The sequence below is a fragment of the Phyllostomus hastatus genome, unplaced genomic scaffold, assembly GCF_019186645.2.
Source record: "Phyllostomus hastatus isolate PE091 unplaced genomic scaffold, TTU_PhHast_1.1 phas_contig_40, whole genome shotgun sequence".
In the NCBI taxonomy this organism is placed as follows: Eukaryota; Metazoa; Chordata; class Mammalia; order Chiroptera; family Phyllostomidae; genus Phyllostomus; species Phyllostomus hastatus.
The window spans coordinates 79,487,573-79,510,848 of record NW_025333872.1 but is presented as its reverse complement, the minus strand read 5'-3'; the positions used below and the strand labels follow the sequence as shown (position 1 = coordinate 79,510,848).

General features: G+C 45.6%; 1 long non-coding RNA gene across 1 annotated transcript; it reads right to left on the bottom strand.

Annotated features, from left to right (window-relative positions):
* Positions 1-15,710: 15,710 nt before the first annotated feature.
* On the bottom strand, positions 15,711-18,601 carry LOC123821306. Its single transcript, XR_006786105.1, has 3 exons — positions 18,540-18,601; positions 18,034-18,155; positions 15,711-15,923 (listed from the first exon to the last, which is right to left on the bottom strand). It is a non-coding gene; the product is annotated as an uncharacterized LOC123821306 (long non-coding RNA).
* Between the last annotated feature and the right edge of the window lie 4,675 nt (positions 18,602-23,276).

The following is a 23,276-nucleotide window of genomic DNA, read 5'->3' as shown; positions in this document are numbered from 1 at the left end:
TTCAAGTTATAACATGTAAAGAAGATTTTTATGCTGACTTCTTGGACATTAATTTGATTGCAATCCTGGAACCCAGGGTCTCTATGGAATGCAGAGAAATGACTGGAACAGCAAAATCTGTGTATCAATAGGTTACTTCAAATGTATGGTAGCATACCCATAAGTACAGTTTTCCATGTAACTTCCACAGAATTCAGTAGAATATTGCTGTATAGCATTTCCCATTTTCCTGGCAAGGCTGGGCAATAGCAAAATTACTGGACAAACCCTCTGTTAACAAACTTATATTTAAGGGTTTACCCTGAAAGCACCACTTAAAACACAGACCAAACCTTAGTTTGGCAGACTGCCTATATACCTGCCATCTTCCCAAAGGACTCTGCAAAACGGTGATGTGCATCTGCTGGTACGTGTGCCCCAGCCTCCCAGGCAACCACACCATGTGCTAAGTCTTGCAAGTGGCCAGGAATTCCCCTTTGGTAGATAAAAACTGAAGAACTGAATCTCTACCACACTCTCTCGATGGTACTGACCAAACCTCTATTGTTCCCCCAGGCTTTCTGGAAAGCCAAGGGTCACTCACTTTCTCCATTGCCTCATTTCCTCCCAAGGCGATTAACATTGAGCCACATTTTCCTCCCAAGGCACAAAACAAGGCACTGCATTATTTTCACTCTCAGCCGTCACTGACAATCTCTTCCTGGTTCTTCACCCTTGTTCTCTGTCCCTTAGGGAGTCACTTTGTGCCTGCACGTGGTACCTGTGGATCACGCTCTCCAGCCAACTTCTATCACATACTACCTGTCTCGCTACAATACAACTTTGTTTATATTTATATTTTGAAGTAAGAAAAATATAATTTAATGCTGGGTATCTTCACAGTATGTATTTAAAGAAAAGAATGGAAAATAAAGGAACATGTTGTTGCTTTTTAAAATATTAAGCTAAAATGTTAGGCTCATTACAATTATAGGTACCAGCATTTATAAAATGGAAAGTGGTTCCATAATAACATAGCCAAACATAAATTGAGAAATTTTAAAATTAACCAGTGGGAGTGTGGAGAGAAAGGTGACCTAAAGAACATTGGAAAATGATGTTTTAACAGGAAATTATAAGAGTAAAGATAAAAAGAACTGTAAATAAGCACTATGCTCCAATTGCTATAGTTGTATTTCATGGGGGTACAAGTGAGTGATTCTGAAACTTCTATACATATACCCGGAGACAGAACAAATAAGTAAATGAGTGATGGGTTGTGGGAGTGAGGTTTCTCCCTGCTGAGCGGGGAATTTCAGGTGAGCTAGGGAGAAGGCTGGAATGACCATGTTGACTTGAATTAGATTTGGAGACATCAGAATGAACTAATGTCTAGCTTAAAGACTCAGACAGATAGATACAGAAATTATAGATATGTGTGTGTAGTGGGTCACATATCTATATATACCATCACACACACACACATATCTATAATTTCTGTATCTACATATCTCCTAGTGTAGTCTGTTGAGAGGTCCTATGATCAGTGACCCCCAGTAACAAGCAGCACACACAGCACCCAGATCTCATTTTCTAATAGCATAGTTCCATCCTCTAATATGAGGAACTAGGGCTCCTGGGAGAAAGGGCTGATTCTAGGGACGGTGCAGGAAATACAGAACATAAGCCTGCAGAACATAGTAATGCCAGAGCGTGAGCTGGTGCTGAACAAACCAGACAATGGGGATGTGTCAAAGTTCGCCATGAGGGCCAAAAGAGGCCCTCATGGCGAAAGCCCAACAATTTGAGCAACAAAATAAATAGTGAAGTATTGGATTATAACCTAAAGTACAAAGTTCATGAGACCACACTGATAAAATAAATGACTGAATAAGTACATGAAAGGAGAGACAAAAGAAATCAACCAATTAAATATTTCACTACCTTTTCTTTACTACTTTGTAATTCCTGTCCTGGCCCCGTCCACTGTCACTTATCTTCCCACTCTGTGCCCTCTCCCAACACCGCCCAAACCCTTCGGGCAGGACCCCAGTCTCCTCCAAGAGTTAGGGGCATCACTCAGTGATTATTATGCCTTCTGGTTTTAGAGGAGACTCGCCTTTTCCTTTCGGGATGCCACGCTTCTCTGGGGCCCTCTCTGGTGGGGGCTGTGTCTTCTTCACCACACTGAGCACTAAGCCATGTGGCGAGTCAGGGTTTTTCTTATTTTCTGTTGCTGCTTCTTGTAAAACTGTCTACTCCTCGCCGTTTTTACGTGCCAAATATGTGAGCACCAGGAAAAGCTATGGAAGATATATGTTTTGGTTTATAGTATTTTCTTCTTGCCTGATTTCCTATCATTCCAGAAAAATTAAAAGTCTATACCTCATTTTTTTTAGAATGAAGCAATAAATAAATAAATAGTCACCTCATTTTATATCCTAGTTCTTTAATTCCTTGTGCTTTTCAAGTATGATGACATTCAACTCCACCCCAGGTTGGAAATGTTGACTCTGACAATTTTTCAGAACTGCTTCACACTTCCAAATCTACAACCACAATTTTCTATTCTTTGATCCTAAGTTTATCAGCCTCATAGTATTTCAGATTTTTTTTTACTTTCTGAATTCCCAATACTTGCTTTTAAACATCATTTCAAATTCTATTTCTACAACCCTTAGACTTTCTTTTACTCTGTGATTGTCTGCAGACTTTGAAATGATTTCCTCAACTTGTATTCCACTCCCCACCCCCCCCCACCCACACACACACTCTGCCCACCTCTTCTCCAGCCTCGATCCCATGGTCTCTCTCTCTCAACCACGCTTTGGCCGACCCCTTTGTCGTTCCGTGATATTCATGCTGTTCACACATTCAGCCCTAACTCAGTCCGCTCACCCTCCTGCCCTGCTCCTCCTGCACACCAGCTCCAACACAGAGTTGGAGAAAATCACTGCGCCCTCAGACCAATGTCTGCAGATTTGTGGTATCTATATTCTTCTCAAAACCCCAGAAATCCTTCCCTGCTGACCTCATTGCCATTTTTTCTCATTCTCCCTATTACCACTTACCAGTGGGGTGACAAGAACAAGCATCTTAAGCCCCATACTCTTCCAATGTAAAACCAAGTTCAGAATACTTTAGAAGACTGTGATGGGGCCTCAGTAAGATGGTGCATATCAAGGTCCTGACCTGACTTTCATCCCCAGCATACATTTCTGCTATTATTTGTAGTGGCAGTACCCATTTCCTCAACTCGTGTTGCTAAGCAAAAGGTTGTGTTTACAATATACTGAGAAAATAAACCACTCACAAGAACTCTTTCTCGTCCTGTTCCCACATATACAAATGCATGTGCACCTGCACCCAATCCTTCCATCCATCCTCCTGCTCCACTAGCAGAGCTTTCCTCACCTGTGTTCCAAGCCCCACCCCTTCCACTTGCTCAGAAACTTGGCCTCACTAACCATTCAGTCCTTTCCTAGCAAGGTAGCCAGGCTAGGCATGAAGGCCTCCCTTCCATTTCTCCATGTGGAAAGTAAGGAGAATCCTCACCAAAGTTTAAGTGAATTCTTTTTAAGTATCTCATCTCGAAATTTCTCTGGTGTAACTGAGGAATTATAGTATGGTGTTTTGAATCCTTGCAGAAAGGAATCTTGAAAATTATGGGAGTTGAGACCAGAGACAGGGCATAAGTTGGAAGGGTGGTTGGTTCTTTCTGGTGCTGCAGGAAGAGGGGTCTGGGTAGAAGAGGCAGCACCTAGGAGCTCATGCAGGGGCTCACAGTGGACGTGGGAGACGTGGGGAGGAGCCCAGAACACAGAGGAGCGGTTCTGTGTGGGCATTCAGAATCTGAGCATTAAATTTCCCACCTTATGCTCAAAAGGTGGAGATGGGTGGGGGCGCTCCATAAACAGACTCCATTAATTCCTGACTATACATCCCCTCACATATGCACTTTGGGGTGCTCCTCTGCCTCCCTCCTACCTGTTAGAGTGTAGCTGACTTCATGATTAATTTATGCTTACTGTTTGATCCTCAGCTCATTGATGTCTTAGGCATTCTCTCATTAAACCCTCTCATCTAGGTCACCAGTAACTTCTGTATTATAAATAAAACACGCACTTTTCAGTCTATCTCTCACCATTGCTGTGGCATTTGCATTGTTGATCACATCCTCCTTGAAATGACCTACGCTTCAGTGCCCACAATACATTGCTTCCCTGGTTTCCCTACTGACGGATCACCCCACAGGGCTCCCTTCCTATGAACATATCCTCTGGCTTCCCCTTAAATGTTAGGGTTGCCCAGAATTTTGGTCTCAGCCTTCTTCTCACTGTAAAAGTCACAGATCCAGACATTACTGGCGATACTTATTGTTCCTAAATCTATGCTTAATTTCTTTTTTCTATAGCTTCGTATTGGATACAGACCTGGCCGTCCTTAAACTCAACATTTCTCATAATGGAGAATGACACTGTCATTTTCTCAATGACCCCGGCAGAAGCCTGAAACATCATTTTTTCCTCCTGCCCTCTTTTTGTGCCTTCTGTTATTCATACTCCATGTTCAGTCATAGCCATTCTGTCCTTCCCTTTTCTGTTTACCTTCTATCCACCACCCTCATGGGATCTAATAACGAATAATCAGTAAGGGCAGGTTTGTATCATACATCTTTTTATGATCCCTACATCCCTAGTGCATAGAATACTGGCACGATTCCAATATATTATGTAGAATATATGAAAGAATTCATAAGTGAGTAAATGATTCAATAAATATGGAAATCATTTACCATTCAGGTTCAGCCCTTCTGATTTCAAGAAATGAGACTTTCATAACATAACTCAACCAAAGGACAAAGGAAAATGGGGCATCAGTGTTTATTCTTATAAGGAAACACAAGGAGCAAAGGGCAATGGGCCAAAATAAAAAACAACAGAACAGTAGATCAGCCAGCCTTGGGTAAGGCAACAACGTCTAACAAGCTCAACAGCTGGAGTTTCTGAAACTTGTTCTAATGCTCCTCCATTTGTGCAGGTCTGCTATTTTCTGGGTGTTTGCTCTGCTCACCTCTCCCTTCTTGGCTCTCCTCTGCACACCTGTTCCCTGCATCACCGAATCTGCCTAGTCATAGTTTCTGCTTTCTCATGACTGGTTGGCCATGACTTATCATGACTGCAGCCTTCCCTCCTGGCTTACTTGAACTATGGATCCCTTCAACTCCAGTGCCTGCCCACTGCCTGGTTCTCTCTGTACCTCCCCATTCAAGTCCTGAGGGAAGAACTTGACGGGCCTGGCTCAGGTGTAAAATGCCAGCCCACCGATTAGCTGCCCATGGGCAGGTGCCCAACCTAGCCACTGCAGTCCGTTTGTCACCGTTCACAGCTAACAGTGAGTCCTGTGACATAAACCGCGGCTGTCTGGGGCTGCGTTTGGTAGCAGCCATGGTCACAGCAGAAACTGTGACTAACGTGAGAACACAAACATGTGATCACATCAATTCTGGGCATATAAAAAAAGGGGGAATTCTTACCCTCAGCGTGAGCGAGGTGGAGGACCACCTGAGGCAGTGGGAAAAGCTGAAGCTGCCAAAGCCAGCAAAGTGAAAATTCAGTTAGGAGTGTTGAAATTGTAACTGACAGCAGGGGATTCTGGAAAATCAGGGCATCTCGATGCGGGACCACAGTAGGCTACTGGGAGAGGGGCAAGTCCAGAGAATTTCCTAGAATACTGTTTTTACGTTGGAGTTGCCTCGCACAAAGACTCGGGAATCAAATGGGCACTAAGTGCCAACAGGCTGATCTTTCACTTTTGGCCTGACCCCCCTGGCTGACAGTCTTACATTTAGGTAACAGTTTTCCCCCTGATTATAAAAATGCCTACTTAGAAAATTTGGAAAATAAAAATGACAAAAGAAAAAAATCATTGATATTTTTACTACATAACAAGAACTGCTGTTACTATTTCATATTTTTTTCTAGTCTTTTCCTCCATGTTTTTTCCTGAAACAAAAAGACAGTTTGTGCTACATAGTTTTTATACTGCGCATTCTTCTTTAGTTACTATGCCACTTGGTATAATCATATATTCCCTAAAAATATGGTTGCAAAAAAATTCTATCACAGGGTGCTGTTACAGTGCCATGTCCTACTGGTGACATTTAGATTGTTTCCAATTTTTCCTCTACCATAAATTAAAAGGAGTAAAAAAAATTCCTAGAAGTAACATCTTACATTAAAGGACCATGTTATCTTTCTAATATACAAATTTGACCGTGTGTCTTCTTAGCCTAAAATGCTTCTGAATCGAACATTTGTCTGCAGGATAAAGTTCTAATTCCTTTGGTTATCACACAGAACGCTCAGGCCTGGGGTCTGCCTGCTTCTGCAGCCCCTCTCCTCCACGCCCTCAGATGTCCCCTGCCCCACCCCCAGCTCCTCTCAGCCTCTGCTGCCTGTGGTTAACCCCAGGAGCCATGCTCACACTGTTCTTCTGCTTAGAGCCCTTTTCTCCCCATTCCCGCCCCACTACTAATCTGTCTCATCCTCTAAGATTTGGCTCAACTGTCACTGATCCTAGGAAGCATCCCACTGGCATCTTCCAGTTTGGGTATGTAGTTGCACCCACTTGCCAGTTTAGACTACGTTCAGCCGCTAATCAAAGACAACTTGACTTACAAGCCTGTCTACAAACAGAGAAAGCTCCTAGTATTAGTTTAATGACTTAGAGATGCCAGAGCTACTGCATTGGTGATTCTTTTGGCTTTTAACTCCTGGTTATAAAGTGGCTGTGACAGCCTTGGCATCCAAATAGAAATAAGGCAGACTGTGGGCAAAGAGGCTGTACCAGCCTTGTTTATTTTTTTAAAAATTTTTTTTAGATTTAATTTTTTAAAAAATAGAAAAACAAAGAGCCTTTTTGGAAGTCCCAGTTGGTTTTGGCCTATATTCCTTTCATTGGGGAGAACAGCCTCTTCGCCACTCCCAGCCTCAGGGGAGGCTGGGGAAAAGATCATTTCATTTCTGGTCACCGTACTGAAGGCAACAAAGGGCCGGGGAGACTGCTGGGTTGGCCCCTAAACACTGTCTCCCCACACCCTTCTCTGCACTCCTCCCCCCACCTCCCATCCCCCCACCCCCAATCTCCAGGCACTGCTGATGGGCACCATTCCCTCTCCAGACTCTAAGCCTCCTGAGGTTAGAAAGAGTGTTTTTCAACCTGTTACCAGAGGGCCCAGCATGTGCCTCATACCCATTATTTAATACTTGTTTTTGAGTAAGTGAACTATTTTAGAGACCTCTGCGCTGCACCTCCAATGAGCAACCAAGAGTGGGCAAGCTGCCCCTAAGCACGTTACCCTAAAACAACAGCAATGTTTTCAAAGTCAGGAACCGACCTGGCGACTGGTAAGCAGGTGGTGAAAAGCTGTGAGCAGAAGCAGCCCGGCGGAAAGCCAAATGAACTAGGTCAGTGGGTCTCAAACATGGCTGCACGTTAGAATCACCTGGGGCTGGTTTTCAAGGTCCCCGGTTCCAGTCTCACCCCTCGCCGTCTAAAACAAAATCTCCAGGGAGGCCCAGTCACTGCAGTGGCCTGGAGCTGGATGGTCCCCACTGGGCTTCGCTTCCCAACTCTGTGTTCAGTGACATTATGCTGGTGGCTTAAAACTGGCCACCCTGTAGCATTTCCCCCATCACAATGGGCAAGAAGTACAGATCGCAAATCCGGCCTTCCCTAAGGACTGGTTTACAGACCCACCGCTGTTGGTCATTTAAATAACCCCTCAGATGCTCCCAATGCGCAGCCAAGTTTCAGCACTACCGTGCTACTGGTCACAAGTAAACTCATCTTGGGGCCTGAAGTTTCCTACCAAAGAGCGTCCTGGGTTCCTTCTTTGGCCTAATCCTGCCTGCGGGCTGGCGCCCCTGTATCGTGTCACTGGGCCACAGTGACATGCAGAAGACAGAGGAGAAATGTGGTTCCATTTTTAGTTGTTACTGTGTGTTTTTGCGTACTACTCGATTTCTTTTAAATCTAGCCGCAGCTCTCTCAGTACACCTGTAGGGCTGGATCTACAGAGGCATGCTAATACATTGAGGGACAGGGGAACCTCTGAATAATGCTGTGCAATTGGGAACCTTAATTACTCCCTCCTGAGATTATAATTTCTTGTTTAGAGACATAATTTTCTGTGGTGAAATTTGCTGGGTCTGCCTTCCTTGGCTGGATCTGATTTGAGTAGAGTGGCTCCACCCCATCCTTGGGTAGTTTCACTACAGCTACTGCACATCAGACTGCTTTTCTACACACACACACACACACACACACACGCACGCACACACACTCCCTCAGTGTATAGACAGGCCCCAGACACAGAGAGGTTCTGTAGCTTTCCTAATGTCACACAGTAAGTAAATGGATTCGCACCTAGGTAGTCCAGAACCCGTGTGTTTCTAAGCGCATTGCCACACTCTCACAGTGGAAGAACAACTCAGAGGGACTTCTCTGCAGCACAAAGAACACTACAAAATGACCCTTTGTTCCTCTCTCTTAGGTCACGTTAGTGACCCTCTGGGTGGCGTAGCCACAGCCTACAGCGTTAACTCAAGGAAACTGCCACCACGTGATGTACACGTCTGACCTGAGAGATGCTGATTCGGCAAACCAGCAATGCCCGTGGCCACCTGGAAATTCCAGGGACAGAGAGGACTGTGAAGAGCCAGGAGGTGCTCTCTTTCAAAAGTGATACAGGACCAAAAAACCCACTCAGAGCGGGTAGGCAACGTTGGTCGTTGCCAAAGGAGGCAGAAGAGAAGGAAGCCGGAGGGCTGTTCTCCACTGCATGTGCTCAGGATGGGGGTCTGAACAGGGTCCATTCCTGGGATGGGGCGGGGGCACTTGAACCACCCCAGTTCATGTGCAGGTACCGGGGCTCTTTGGGGGAGCCAGACTGCGCCTGGAGATGGTTTCAAATGCTCTGTCAGGGGTGTTGGCATCTCTGGGCCACACTGGAAGAAGAAGAGTTGTCTTGGGCCACACATTAATTATGTTACGACACATAATCACAAACAAAATCTTATCATGTTTTAAGTAAATTTATGACTTTGTGTTGGGCTGCATTCGTAGCCAGCCTGGGACGTGTGTGGCCCGCGGGCTGCATGTTGGACACCCCTGGACGTCTGTCTGAGCTTTGTTGTCCAAACACCACCCTGAATAACCTAACAGGAAATTCCTCTTAAAATGTTTTTCTTATCTGAAAACGTTGTGCTTAGGGAGGATGAAAAATAATAAACTTACAAATTAAAATATATTGCGCAGGAAGGAATTTGTAGAGACTTTTAAAGAATGTTTTTGTGACAATAAATGGAATAGATCTGGACACTGACTACAATTATGGAAGTGAGGGAGTTTCTAATATGAGGCCTTAACTGTTTAATGAATGGTTTCTAGTGCCTTGTAAATGTTATCACATCCCCTCTCATCAGCGCCTAGGCAGGGGGCCCAGAAATGGCCAAGTAAAATGCTGCCCTTTGCAAGATGGGCCCTTAGGGAAACGTGTCCTTCCTCGTCTGTCTACACACCATCAAATACCACTAATTTATGATGGAATTTTTTCTTGTTTCTGGGCTGTTGTTCCTACTTTCTTTTTTCCAGGCTCTCTGTTCTCTTAAGAAAATGAAACACATTTGAACTACTATCTCTGCGTGCATTTTAGCAATCATTTTGTGCTGTTCAGTCTCTATTTCTGTAAGGGGATAACTTATATTAGTAAGTTTTTTTGCTTTTACTCATGTTAGATTCTCTGGCCGGGGCCCCATAAATCAGACTAACGAAAGACAGCTTAACAAGTTTATTAACATGTGCAGCGTGAGAGCTATCTGATGAGTAACTCAGAGGTGTGGTCCGAATCAGGGCTGGTAGAGCATCTTAACAAAAGAACAATGACTCTGTGGACACGTGACAGGCAAAGAAAAAGGACTTTGAGTTTCCAGAGCAACAAATTGCAGAAGGTAAACCAATGGCAGATAAGAGATGGTTAATAAAGTTTGTTGTGGAGGTTCCCAAGGGGTGATCTCTGGGCTGTTAAGATCTACAGTTGTCTCTGGTGATTAACTTCTGTACTTCTAGTAGAAAGGGGGTGGAAGACCCCTTTAGAAATGTATGTCTTACTTTTAGACCATCGCAGGAGAGTAGAGAGCTTCTCTTGCATCTGCTTTTTCTTAATTGCCTTCAGCTCAAAATAAACAATACCTCAAGGTGGCACATTTGGGGGTGGCACATTCCCAGGTACTGTGGATCCAGGCAAAAGTCAAACAGTGAAGAAGACTGGTGGGAAAGACTGATCCATTTGACATGTGGCGTTAGAGCAGAGCTCTGAGGCTACCTCCGACCTCCAGAGAGACAAGTAAGTGGGCCCTAGAGCAAACTCAGCCTGAAACGTTGCTGGAGACAAGAGTGATGAAATGGAAGCTGGCCTACTTTGAGCCTGTCGTGAAGAGGCAGGGGTCTTTGGGAAAGAGACGGTGCTGGGAAAGGAGAAGGCAGCAGGAAAGGAGGAGGGTCGAGGGTAAGGTGGACCAACTCCATACAAGAAGCCACAGGCAGGGATCTGCAGGGGCTGAGCAGGCTGTGAAGACAGGGCCCTGTGGACCTGACTCATCCTTAGGGACACCGGGAGTCAGTGCCGAGTCATCGGCTTGTCATAGCAACTGCCACAACAACGTTCTGCTACCCTTCGGCTGGGTAAACCATTCATGTCTTCTTGTTCTAATCCGCTGGCCAGAGTCGTTGCTGAAGGAGAGACCTGGAGAAAAAAATACTACAAATAAGATGAAGATTACCATTTCCTTGGATGCTACTTGGAAACGTCCTCCCCTAGCACTGGTGTGCCTGCATCCTTTCAGCCCTCCACCCACTGTGGGTCTAGGCAGAACCTCGATGTTTTGTTTCTGAGGTGAACTTTTCTCCTTCCTCCCCTCCCAGCCGTACACCTCCATGTAAGACACAAAATACATGTGGGCAACGTTTCTTTTTATTGTGGGTGTTTCACCATCGATACCCTTTTCCTCAACCCCTGGCCCCGTCCCTGCTATGTGTTGGCAGCAGTGCCCAAGTCTGTTGGCCTGTTTTTCTGAAGATGTTCAAGTTCACTGCGTATCACAGAAGTAGCATCATCAAGGACACTCAGGAGGAGAAAGTCAGCCCAGATGAAATGATGAATCTGGGAAGTTTTGATTTCAACTTTTTCAGACTCTGTGTTCTCCTCTTTAATGATTTACTTTTCAAACACCTCTATTTTCCTAAACTGTTTGCATGTCAAAAACAAAGTAACATCACAAAATTATCTGTACTCAGGTTTAATCTTACATCATCAGGTGAGGGAGAACCTGGTTATGTATTGGGAGAAAAATAGCCAAATGAGAAGAGAAACCTAAAGATGTGATTTGTATAAAAGCATTATTAATTATGACAATTATGTGGCCTGCTTAGCAGTTATGTCTAATTATCATACTAATAAAGTATATTATTGATGACATATTATGAAACAAAGATAATTTTGCAGTAAGTTTTATTTGATTGCAAGAGTGTACTGTAAACAACTGTTAGGCTTCAGACTTTATTGCTCAACATGCAAATCCACAGTTTAAAAACGTCTGAGTAAGGACATTTTTCGGTGTTACATTAGGTAGGATGGGCTTGTCCCCAGTGGGGGTGGGGTGGGGTAGAGAGTGGGCATGGTAATGTGTGTGTGTGTGTGGGGGGGGGCAGTTGGGCCAAAGTCTGTGAAAGGTCGCAGATTTCTTGCCCTAAATCTTTTTTACCCAAGGTGGTACAAGGACCAGTAGCCTCAGCCCCAACTGGGAGCTCGTTGGAAATGCAGAAGCTTAGGCCCCCAGACCAATGAAACCTAAGTCTGCATTTTAGTAATATTCCTGGTGATTGAATTGACAATAAAACTTGAGAAGCATCCCTGCAAATCACTCCTTCCTTTGTCAAGAGCAGTTGACAGGTGAACGGAGAGTAGGAGGAAAAATAGGCTGCTGCTCTCAGAGATCTTTAGACTTTGAAAGTGAGCCTGCAGCTTGTCCCGCGGGGAGATTTCCAGACCCACCGCCAGCGCATCCCCTTCACGGGTCTAAGAGCAAGCCAGGCGTCTGTGTCTTTCACAAGTGCCCTCCCAATGTCTGAGGAGCCTGCAAGGCTGAGCCCAGTCCGTGCTCACGAGGAAGGGAAGGTGGAAAGGCCGGGGTTGATATCACACCACACGGGAGAGGCCACAGCAGGAAGAAAACTACAGCACCTGTGCTGGCAGGAAAAGCCTGCATTCTAACGATTAACTGAGAAAGTTCTCTCAGGTAAAGAATGTGGGTTTTTCTTTTTGTCTTTTTTTTTTTTGACTAATCAGGCTTTCAGTGACCCTGAGCCTTATGTGGAAGCCACATAATCTGGAGGAAGTACCCACAATGCACACGATGACCTCACCCAGCTCTCCTGTTTAAAAGCTGTGCTCTCCAACAAACAAGCAAAATATCACCAGAGACGGTGAGATTAAGAACAAACTGACAGTAACCAGTGGGAAGGGGGGAGGAGATAATGGGGGGAGAAAGGGGGTTTTCAGGAACATGTATAAAGGACACATGGACAAAACCAAAGGGGGCTAGGATCGAGGGTGGGAAGTGGGGATGGCTGGGGTGGGGGGCAGTAGTGGGGGGAAATGGAAACAACTCTACTTGAACAACAATAAAAATCATGTGAAAAAAAATAAATGCACATGGGGGCGGGGGAAAGCTGTGCTCTTATTCACTAAGTATCTCCACCAGCAGGTGTCAGTCTCTCCTCAGCATTTTCAACACTATGTATTCTTCTGTGCATTTCTTGTAATATCCTTGCCAGGCGGGGAGCAGGACGGTTTGAGGGAGAGATGCCTTTTGAAAAACCCCGTGAAACTGTGTCCATTTCAAGCAGGACTTAGTGACAGGGTTTCTCCCCCCCACCCCCGCCCCTACCACCCCCAAACCAAGACTATATAACAACAATAAAAGACAGTATAGTTAATATTAAAATATTAAATTAAACAGGAAGAAAGGCTGGTTAGAGGATGTGTTCTAAAGATCCTTTAATTTGGTGCTAATCTGAATTAGGCTGCATGGTTCAGGAATTCTCTGAAAGTAACCAAAATATTCGTTTCTCATTTATGACGCGTTTCTCTCCCAGAGCAATCCACGCCTCCCCAGCGGCCCCACCCAGTGCACTTCCGTGCACGAAGCACTCCACCGCTGCATCGCCTCGCCCCACATTTCACGGGTACTTCACTCACTCGGTTTTGAACCTGTGTGGCCAGGAGTTACGGTTGGTTACCAGTGTTTCCTAGGGTTCCATCCCAGAGGAAAAATACTTAATATGGGAAGGCAGCCGGATCCACATTTGCTGCTGCAGCATAAATCTCAATTTACAATAGAAAGAAGAGCTCAGCTAATTTGAGCCTGGAGTCTGATTCATAGTTTATTAAGTGATTAACCCCACACCCTTCCCCACCCTAGCCGGCCAGTAGCAAATGGTCTTTTAGGGATGTAATGAGTGAAGAGAACATGTTCAACATAAAAGAATGTATCAGGAATTGTTCTAAATACACTTGGTCAGACATAGTATGTTTAAATACAGTTTTACATGCAGTGTAATTTATATGTTTGCATAGTTTGTTAATCTGTGAAATTTGTATTATGCACTATAATATATAGTAAAAATTATTCTTTAAAAAGGTGGTTCTGAATTTTTCTAAAGTCTCACTAATTAGATGACCCTCTGAGAAGATATGAACCACTCGAAGCAGAAAGTGTGTAACTTGTGGGTCAATGCGATTATCTACTCTGTCTGCGCTCGATAGATACAGATAGATACCTACTGTATAGACAGCGAGCGACTGTAGGTAATGTAAGAAAGATGTTTGGTAATACAAATACTTAGGTTAGTATGTATATAGCAATGCATAAGGACAGACGCCTGGCGACTTGTTTAAAGACTTAACACTTCCTAGTTCAAACGGACACTGAAGACGTTCTTATCACTTATTCACCCGCCGTGTATCGCGGGCCTGCTCGGCGCTGGGCACTGCCCGCACGAGCGCAGCCTCCGGATTTTTGCCGTCAGCTGGAAAGTGAACTCCTAGGAGCGCTGCAGAGACTATTGCTATACAAACAACATTTAAAAATGAGATACAATGACCGCCACCACGTCAAGGGCATTTTAAATTTCACGATCCGATTTACACACTTCGAATTCATTGAGTATTTCACGCTCACCTGTATTTCACTTGGCTGTGGTTTCCGTAATCACAAAAGCCCCTGGTTTTTTAGTTTTAAATTGTGCGGCGTCCTTTCTCTGCAACTTTGAAAAATGTATCGAGGATTTCTGAGCCCTTACTATATTTAGCTAGGAGTTGGGGAAACACACAAAGAGAAGTGGAAATTGCCCTCAAGGAGCTTATCTTTTACCTTGGACCACGAGGAATATGCCTGTGAATAGCTGATACTTATAGGAAGTGATTGTCAGAAAAATACCATTCACAATTCCTTCCTCTAACAATTGGGCAAAGGAGCCAGATTATTGAATATACTAAAATTCTATTTTTAAAGATGGTGAAAATAATGCAGAGATGAATTAACCACTATGTCTCTACGTAGGTAACTGCACTCTGCATAGGCTTGTCGGGAAAACCCTTTTTGATTCAGCTTGCCGGCTTGTTGGTCGAAATCCGCGGTCCTCTGGCGCCATCTGGAGGCAGCTTGGCGCCAAGCTGAGAAGGACAAAAATAGTTTCAACTGTAATTGGACCAACTGCTTTACTTCTGTTCATCAAGTCACTTTTTAAAAAACAGTAGGGAATTCTGACCTGGGCGTGTTAAACGAGAATCAGTTCTAGAGAACATATTTTCCAAAGAGAGTAGTCAGTAGAAGAGAACGTTAAGGAAGATCATGGATTCTTCCAAACATCCTTGGGCACCTATTCTGAGACACAGTTTTACTTCCAGCATAATTTATATATTTGCAGAGTTTATAACACTGGAAATGTTATGATATACTCTACAATGTAATGTTAACTATATCTCAAAAAAAAGAAAATACAGCCAAACTTAGTGTTAAATAAATGGATGAATAAATGAATTGCCAGGCTTTAGGCTTCCAGGAGGTAAGTATATTCATGAAACGTGCGTATGTTTAGTGCTTCCGTGGAATCCTCTCCATCCACAAGGACTCAGCACACTGTTCTCTGAATGCAGCTACTGAGCATGGTCGGCGTTCATGGGTGGAGGGAGAGCCGATAGGGTTGTGGTTTTCCGCTAGGAAAATGTGTACTGTCCTTTGTAAAGGACTATGCACATCTGTATCTGGTTGAGAGATAGTCTTGGGTTCAGAGGAAACTTTCTGTAATGTAAAACAGCATGTAATACTTAATGTACATATTAATTTAAACAAAATAATTTGGGGGGAATAAGTTCTGGCCTCAAATTCATCAGCTAATTTGACATTTCTGGATCTTGGGCCACTACAGATATGACCTGCTTTACACCAAGAAAGTTCCTGAGCCTCCTGTCTTGAGAGATGGTGGAACTCACCAACACCTGTGATACAAAAATGTCATCAGCTTTCTCTTTATTAGACATTGTAGGCATTAAACTTAGTATTCTAATAGGAAAATCAGTATTTTAGTTTATTAAATATTCTGGTTAATAAAAATCATCATTCAAACACAGATGGAATGCCAATTTTCAAAGCATCAGGGCACAGCCACTACCACTGGCAGTGCATTAAGTGCAGCGCCACCATGATGGCTCAGCAATCGCACCAGCATAGTTTACTGCCTCGGTGGATAACCGCAAGCCTGGGGGATGTGCCGAAAGCTCCGCTGGCTGTTGCCATCTGAGGGCTGGCCATGGAGATCAGCTGTTGTAGAAAAGAAAGAATGTAAGTAAGCATATAATGAGTTATTATTCTATTAACTATAGTCACTATCACAAGGCTAAAATGAAGATATATTTTTAAAAAGAAGGATATTTCTCATTCTTCCCTACTGTAATTATATATATATATATATTAGGTTGAAGATGTATCTATATTTGATAACAAATGCTCATCTCTGGGAAAAGAGGGGACAGCATTTTTTTCTTTAAAAAAAGAGGGACATATCACACAATCCAGCAATCATGCTCCTTGGTGTTTACCCAGATGAGCTGAAAATTTATGTCCACACAGAAGCCTTCCTGTAGGTGTTACCTCAGCTTTACTCATAGTTTCCAAAACTTGGAAGCAACTGCAGTGTCTGTCAGTAGGTGAGTGGATAAAATAAACTGCAGTATATCCAGCCAATGGAATATAATTCGGTGCTGAAAAGAAATGAGCTATCAAGCCATGAGCAGATGTGGAGGAAACGTAAATGCATACTACTAAGTGGAAGAAGTCAGTGTGAAAGGCTGCATGGCTCTATGATTCCAATTGCATGACTTTCTGGGAAAGGCAGAACTATGGAGAGAGCAAAATGATCAGGGGTTTCCTGTTGGAGGGAGGAAGGGATGAATAGCAAAGCACGGTGGATTTTTAGGGTGGCGAAACTCTTCCCTATGATGCTATAATGATGGATACGTAGCATTATACATTTGTCAGGACCCACAGAATGTACACCACCAAGAGTAAACTGCAATGCAGACTGTGGACTCCAGGGGCCTACGATGTGTCAGTGGAGGTTCACCTGTTGTAACAAGTACACCACTCTGCTGAGGGATGTTGGTAGCAGGGGGAGACTGAGCATGGCGGGGGGCAGGGCAGGCAGTAGGAAGTGTATGGGAACTCTTTGTACTTTCAGTTCAATCTTGCTGTGAACCTAAAAGTGCTCTGAAAACATAAATTGAAATGTAATTTAAGTTTCAAAATCATGATGAGGTAGATACTATAACTATCCCCACTTTACAGGTGCATAACCTGATTTGCATCTATATACATATTGAGAAGTTCCACAGGTACATGGCTAGTAAGTCACAGAACTGGGATAGAGACACAGACACCCAAGGTGCAGCGTCTTAACTCTTAGGCTGTATCTCCTCCACTGGTAAGGCTGAGTGTCAACTGTCCCCACTTTAAAGACGAGGCACCTGCACTCAGGATGGTTCAATAAACTGCCCAAGGTTGCCCAGCTAATGACAATGATACCTGTATTCATACCCAAATCCTTTTGCTTTTAAAGCCTGTGCTTGTCTTAGCAAAAGATGGGGCCAATAAAACCATTTTGGACATGATATTTCAGCCCAGAGCACCAGGGACAGGGAAATTACCTCCTCCTCATCCAGGGCAATGTGACTCGCACCGCACTGACCCCTTATCGACATGATCTGCTTATGTTTCTCCTCATACCTCGTTGCTAATCTACCCCCGTGCCTCGAGTGGTGTCTGATACACTGAACATGATTAATACACACTCACTGAACCAGACAGAACTGACGAAGGCGACATCTGCTTCTTTTTTCTAGTTGTGATACACAGTTCCTCCCGTTCTTTCCATCCCTCACCCACTCCCCACCCAAACCTAGCCTCAAAGTCGTGTCATTTCTACAGTTATGACTTTCCCATGTCTAGATCAAAGGCCTTCATGTGACAGATATGGGAATGGTGGGAGAGGATGTTTGAAATCTGCCCTGCTCCTACGAATCCTTCACTGCAACCAAAGGGTAAACTGGATTTTCCAACGGGAGGCTGCCTGAACTGAATTTCTGGCACCAGCACCTGGGTGCCCACGTGAAGCTGGACCTCTCTGGGTTCGCAGCTTCCTGTTGCCGTGATTTTAGGATCCTTGGACACGGTCAGTTCCCAGCTCAGCTTCGGAAGGTGTTTGTGGATCTGCACACAGCGTCCTTCTCAGGGGATGTCTGTTTTCCTCCAGCTCTTCCCCTGGCTTGCTTCTTGCCCTGGTTTGGGTGCTAAGTGCTTGGGAGTCAATTTGGGACTACGAGGCCACTTTGAAACAGGAATTACGTTGTGTATCTGTGAGGGTTTGGATACCCACCTATTCATTATTCGTCTCGTAAACACTCCCAGAGCACCGATCGGGGACTCCGCGCTGTTCCAGGTTCTAGGGATCGAACAATGAACACAGAGGCAGCGTCCCTCCCTCTCAGGGCTGACGTTCTAGGGAGGAAGCATGGCAACAAACAAATCACTCAGTAAATAAACAGCATGTCCCACGGTGTTAAGCGCCGTGGGGAACAATGAAGCGGGCGAAGTGAATCAGCAGTGCCAGGGGTGAGCGCAGACCTTGGGAAGTGAGGGGGCTGCTCCGTGTGTACTGAGACGCGGAGGAGTGAGCAGCTCGAACAAAACCCGAGGCAGCCGCCTGCCTGGTGCGTCTGAGGGACAGCACGGGCTGCAGCAGCCGGAGCAGGACAGAGCTGAGAGGTCAGAGTAAGTGGGGGCGGGTCATGCAGGGGCTTCCCAAGGCCTTGGGCTTTTACTCAGAATCATATGAGAGCCGTTGCCAAGCTGGGAACACAGGCGTGACACGTTGCAACTTACGTTTGTAAAGAGTCGTTGGCTGCAGTGCTGAGAACACATGGGCGTGGCAAACGGCCAGAATCAGGACCTGCTAGAACCAGTGCAAAGTTATCTTTGATTTGTTACTCAAAACACTGTAGTCTCTAAACTCAGCTGTCACTAGCATCTTACCTCTGGAGATGACCACCATGTTGTGTAAATAAGGCCATCCACAGTTTGACTCCTGAACTCCTTTCTTCGCCTCCCAGGCGCCCCCTAGTGACCGTAAACTGAACTGAAGGGCTCCAGCACACTGATTTCAGAGCCCAGGTTCTGTGCATCCATCCACCTGCCTAACACACGAGCAGCAGAAAGAGAGGGATTCAAGGTAGAGGGAAACTCGCGGACTGGGATTCCTTATTTGAGAGCCAGGAACAAATGACCACTCTGATAGGGCTTCCCTGGAGAATAAGTTTGAGAATCTGGTCGGCCCGCTCCCCCAATCACAGAAGGGTGTCAAGGAGAGTGGAGTCTCAGAGTAAATGTTCTCAAATGTTTTACACGGAGAAGTGAGAAGATGGGCCATGTAGATTGCAACATGCCTGGCATTGGCCATGAAGGTGAGCGAGCCCTGGAGAGGGACTGAGGGGGACAGAGAGGGAGAGCGGTGCCAGCCGAACCGGGAGCCACGAGCCTCACTCCCTGCTTGTTCATGCTCCCTGACCCGTGTGTGAGCTAGACGTCCCGTCCAGAATCTCCTGAAGTCTGGGGGAAGCTGCCTGCTGCCTGATGGGTGGCTGCCATTGCCACGCTGCAAGGTCAATGGCGGACACTCTAAGCACTGAGGGACTGTTCTCAGCAGCGTTGTGGCTCCACAGAGCGTTGCACGGAGGAGCCTGCACAAATGCTCGATGGCAGAGATGGAAGGCTCTGTTGTAAATCCTTTAAATGTGTATCTCTGAGCTTTGTCAACAGCACAGTGCCCTACAGAAGAGAAATGTTCAGTAAGTCATAGTCAATAAAATGTCTTGCAATCATACTGTAGATTGAATTTACCATATGTACATAGTTATATGACTATTCAGGAGAACAAACTGACTGATGAGCTTCTAACCACTTTTTTTTCTGTAGGTAAACCAGTACATGGCTTACAGAATCCAATTATTTCAGACAGGCGAATATATATAAGGGTGGAATCTCAAGTAACTTCAGTGTTTAAGAAATGGCAAAACTATAACTTTCACAATAAGATACAAAAGTCAGGGATATTCAAGCTCTCACCCAAGAGCCTGTGCTAACTAACTTGGACATTTGTGTTTGAGATAACATGGTATTTATTGGGTGTTTACCATGAGCCAGGCACCCTTCCAAGTTCTTTACGTGCATTAACTCAATCATCCTGACAGCCCTAGGAGTTGGATGTCATTATTGTTCCAATTTACAGGTGAGGAAACCAGAGCTCAGAAAGGCGAAGTGACTTGTCCAGAGATGCATGAGTGACCATCATCCCGAGACCATCCCAGCACCGATGGATTGCTGGGACAACTCACAGACTCAGCATGTGGTCATCCTCATGGCTGTGATTTATTACAATGAAAAGATACAAAGCAAATGCACAAAGGGAAAAGGTGAGGTTGAGGGAAAACCAGGCACAAGCTTCCAAGCGTCCTCTCCCAGGCAGTCACCAGGATGTACTTAATTTCCCCAGCAATGAGTTGTGTGAAAAGTGACTCATCAGAGACGCCACACCCAGGAGTTTCATTGGAGCCTGGTCACCTCAGCAGCCTCTGCCCAGCATGAATCAAAATTCCAGCTCCCAGAAGGAAAGCAGGCGTCCAGCAGGACTCATATTGTTTGCAGTTTAGGCACAGGGAGCTGCTTTTACCGATTTGGAGGAAACCTTCTTGAAACTCAAGTTCCCAAATGCCAACCAAGAACCAGCCTTGCAGGGAGCCCTTTCTAAGAATGGAAATCAGGCTTTCTATGTCCACACTTTTCCCCACATATGTGTGCTGAGTGGAAGAGCTGGGCTTCCCTCCCAGGTAGATTCTGGATGCCAAACACAGAACCACTGCAGTCTATGGGTTATCGGAGACGCCCAGCAGCCGTAGTTAGGAGGCTGGAATTCAGGGCAGGGGTCTGGCTGGAGGGGGCAGCGTGGGAGTTGCGGGCCTATGTGACACTGAGAGCTAAGTTCACGTAGGCAGCGGACATACACTGAGAATGAAAGAGGTCGGAGGACCGCGTTCTGGGGCACTCCAGCACCCAGAGGTGTGGTGTCTGAGGGCGAAGGTTAGTGGACACTAAGAAAGAGAGGCCAGTGAGTTCAGAGGAGGAGGAAGTCATGCCCTACAAGCCAAGTGGAGTGTTTCCAGAAGGCAGCAATGAACCACAGATACCGCTGGGAGGTCAGACAAGCAGGCTGCACCCTTAACCACGGGGGAGGCTGCTGGCTTTAATGAGGACTGTCTCAGTGCAGTGCTCAGGCAGAGGCCTGATGGGAGGGGGTTCCAGATTGCACGAGAGGAGAGGAGGTGCAGAGCACGGATCGGTGAAAACTCTCCGGGAGTTCTGGTGTAGAAGGAAGAAGAGACACGGAATAATAGCTAGAGGGGAAGGTGAATTTCAAAAGCTATGGGTATTTAACATGGGAGATATTACAGCATGTGTATGTGCTGATGGGACTGATCCCCCAGAGGAAGGAAATTACTGGTGTTTGAGGTGCAGGGGGAAATGGTGTCCTTGAGTAGGTGACAAGGAAGGGGGCACAGTATACAAGCAGGTCATAGATTAGACCATGTGCTTTGCATCCAGAGTTATGGAGTAGAAGGGAAATGATTTGAGCACAGATGGGGTGGGTGGGCAGGTGGAGGAGCCGGTGGCTGTGTGTGGAATTTCTCTTCTGTTGCGTCACCTCTTGTTGTGAACGGGAGGCAATGCTTTCAGCTGAAAGTGAGAAAGAGGTGGAAGATCATGGAGGATTGGAGAGAGGAGGTGTGTGACACTGAAAGGTCCTAAGAGGGAGCGGATTGGGGGAATGTGGTAGAAATGCTTGGGCTCCTACGGGCCTGAGAGAAACTCAGACATTTGCTGCCATACATTTAAAATGAGACCGGTGGCCATGGCCGGGTGGGTTTTCCAGCCATGGTAAGCGGCAGGTCTGCAGGCACCGAGTGACAGGGGGCTGGATTTCACCAGGACAGGGTTCTGCCCGGCAGGTGTGAGGAAGAGACAAAGTGGTGCAGATGTTGGGGTAGACTTGAGGGAGTTTGTTTACAAAGGGAGATAGATTATTGTGGGACAACCTTCTAAGTCTTCCTTGGAGGTTTGTGCAGCAGAAAAGTTGATACTGGAGTGCCTTGAAAGTTATTTCCTTTAAATGCTCAGTATATTGTGCAATAAATCACAAAGCGTACAAGATTAACCTGTAAAATGCACACTATTGCTTTTGTTGACTGTGATTCACTTTTGAACCAGGTGCACAGCCTGGTGGCCCCCAGTCCTCAGTTTTGAAGACAAAGAGCTACGGACAGGTCGCTGCAGCTTTATCAGACAGTGGTCCACATGGCCATGAAGGGGAACAATCGTGCTTTCAAATATCCCTGACCCTTTACCATCAGTCCACCGTTCACATAGAAAACCTGGCGTCCGCCAGCCCTGCCTTTCTGGGAAATAGGTTCTGAGAAGTTTGTGAGTGTTCCCACCCTCCCAGGTGTGAGCGCCAGCCCCACCCTCTCCAGCCCTGCACCTGCCAGAGAACTTTGTACGGCTTCTCTACTTCTTACTCATTCCAGGGCCTCTTTTCAAGCACACACACCTCTGGGTTCTTTCGTGCTTCCTTTACTGCAGGCTCCAGTGACTCAGCCTGCTTCCCGACCCCTGCTGTCCCCTGAGAGCCAGGCCCTCTCCGCCCCTGCCCGGCTTCCTCCCTTCCTAGTCATCTCTGAAGATAAGCCATCGGGACCTTTTGACTTTAAAAGATGTATTGCATCTCACAAATGTGTAAGACAAATAGCCAATATATCACAGGTAACTAAAATTGGCATAATACAGAGCTTCTAGAATCCCAACAAAATTTATGAGAGTATGGTCCAATGTACCCTTTGCGCCCCTGCCTGTGGTGGCGCATGAGAATACCACCCCGTCTTCCCTCCTGGGTGTCCCTCCTTTACTCTCGCACACTTATCACATTCAGAACACTCCTGACACGTCTGGTCACCAAATGTGTGTGGGTTTTTCCCACCCTGAGCAATTCCGTGTCACGCCAGCTGGGTATTCTACAGTTTAATTCAATTCTGATGCTATCTTCCTGGAGGCAGCGTCAGATCCCGGAGGTGAGGGGCTCTGTCCCATGAGACTGCCCCTCTGCCACTGCAGGAGCCAGTCACAGGCAGTAGGTTCCCAGGTCACCCACGACTTTTTTCCAACTTTGCTACACATCAGAGGTTCCCATGATCCCCTCACCCTTGGCTTTGGTTATTTGCCAGACTCATTCACTGAAGTCAAGGGAACACTTAGGTTTACCAGTTTATTAAAAGTTATGATAATGAATGCAGATGAACAGCTAGATGAAGGGAGATGCATAGTGTGAGGTCTATGGGGCCTCAAACACAGGAGCTTCTGGCCCCATGGGGTTGGGGTGTATCACCCTCCCAGGACATGGGTATGTTCCCCAACGTAGGAGCTCTATGAACCCCATAATTTGGGATTTTTATGCAGACTTCATCATGTAGTCATAGTGAATTGTTAACTCCATTTCCAGGCCCTCTCTTTTCTATA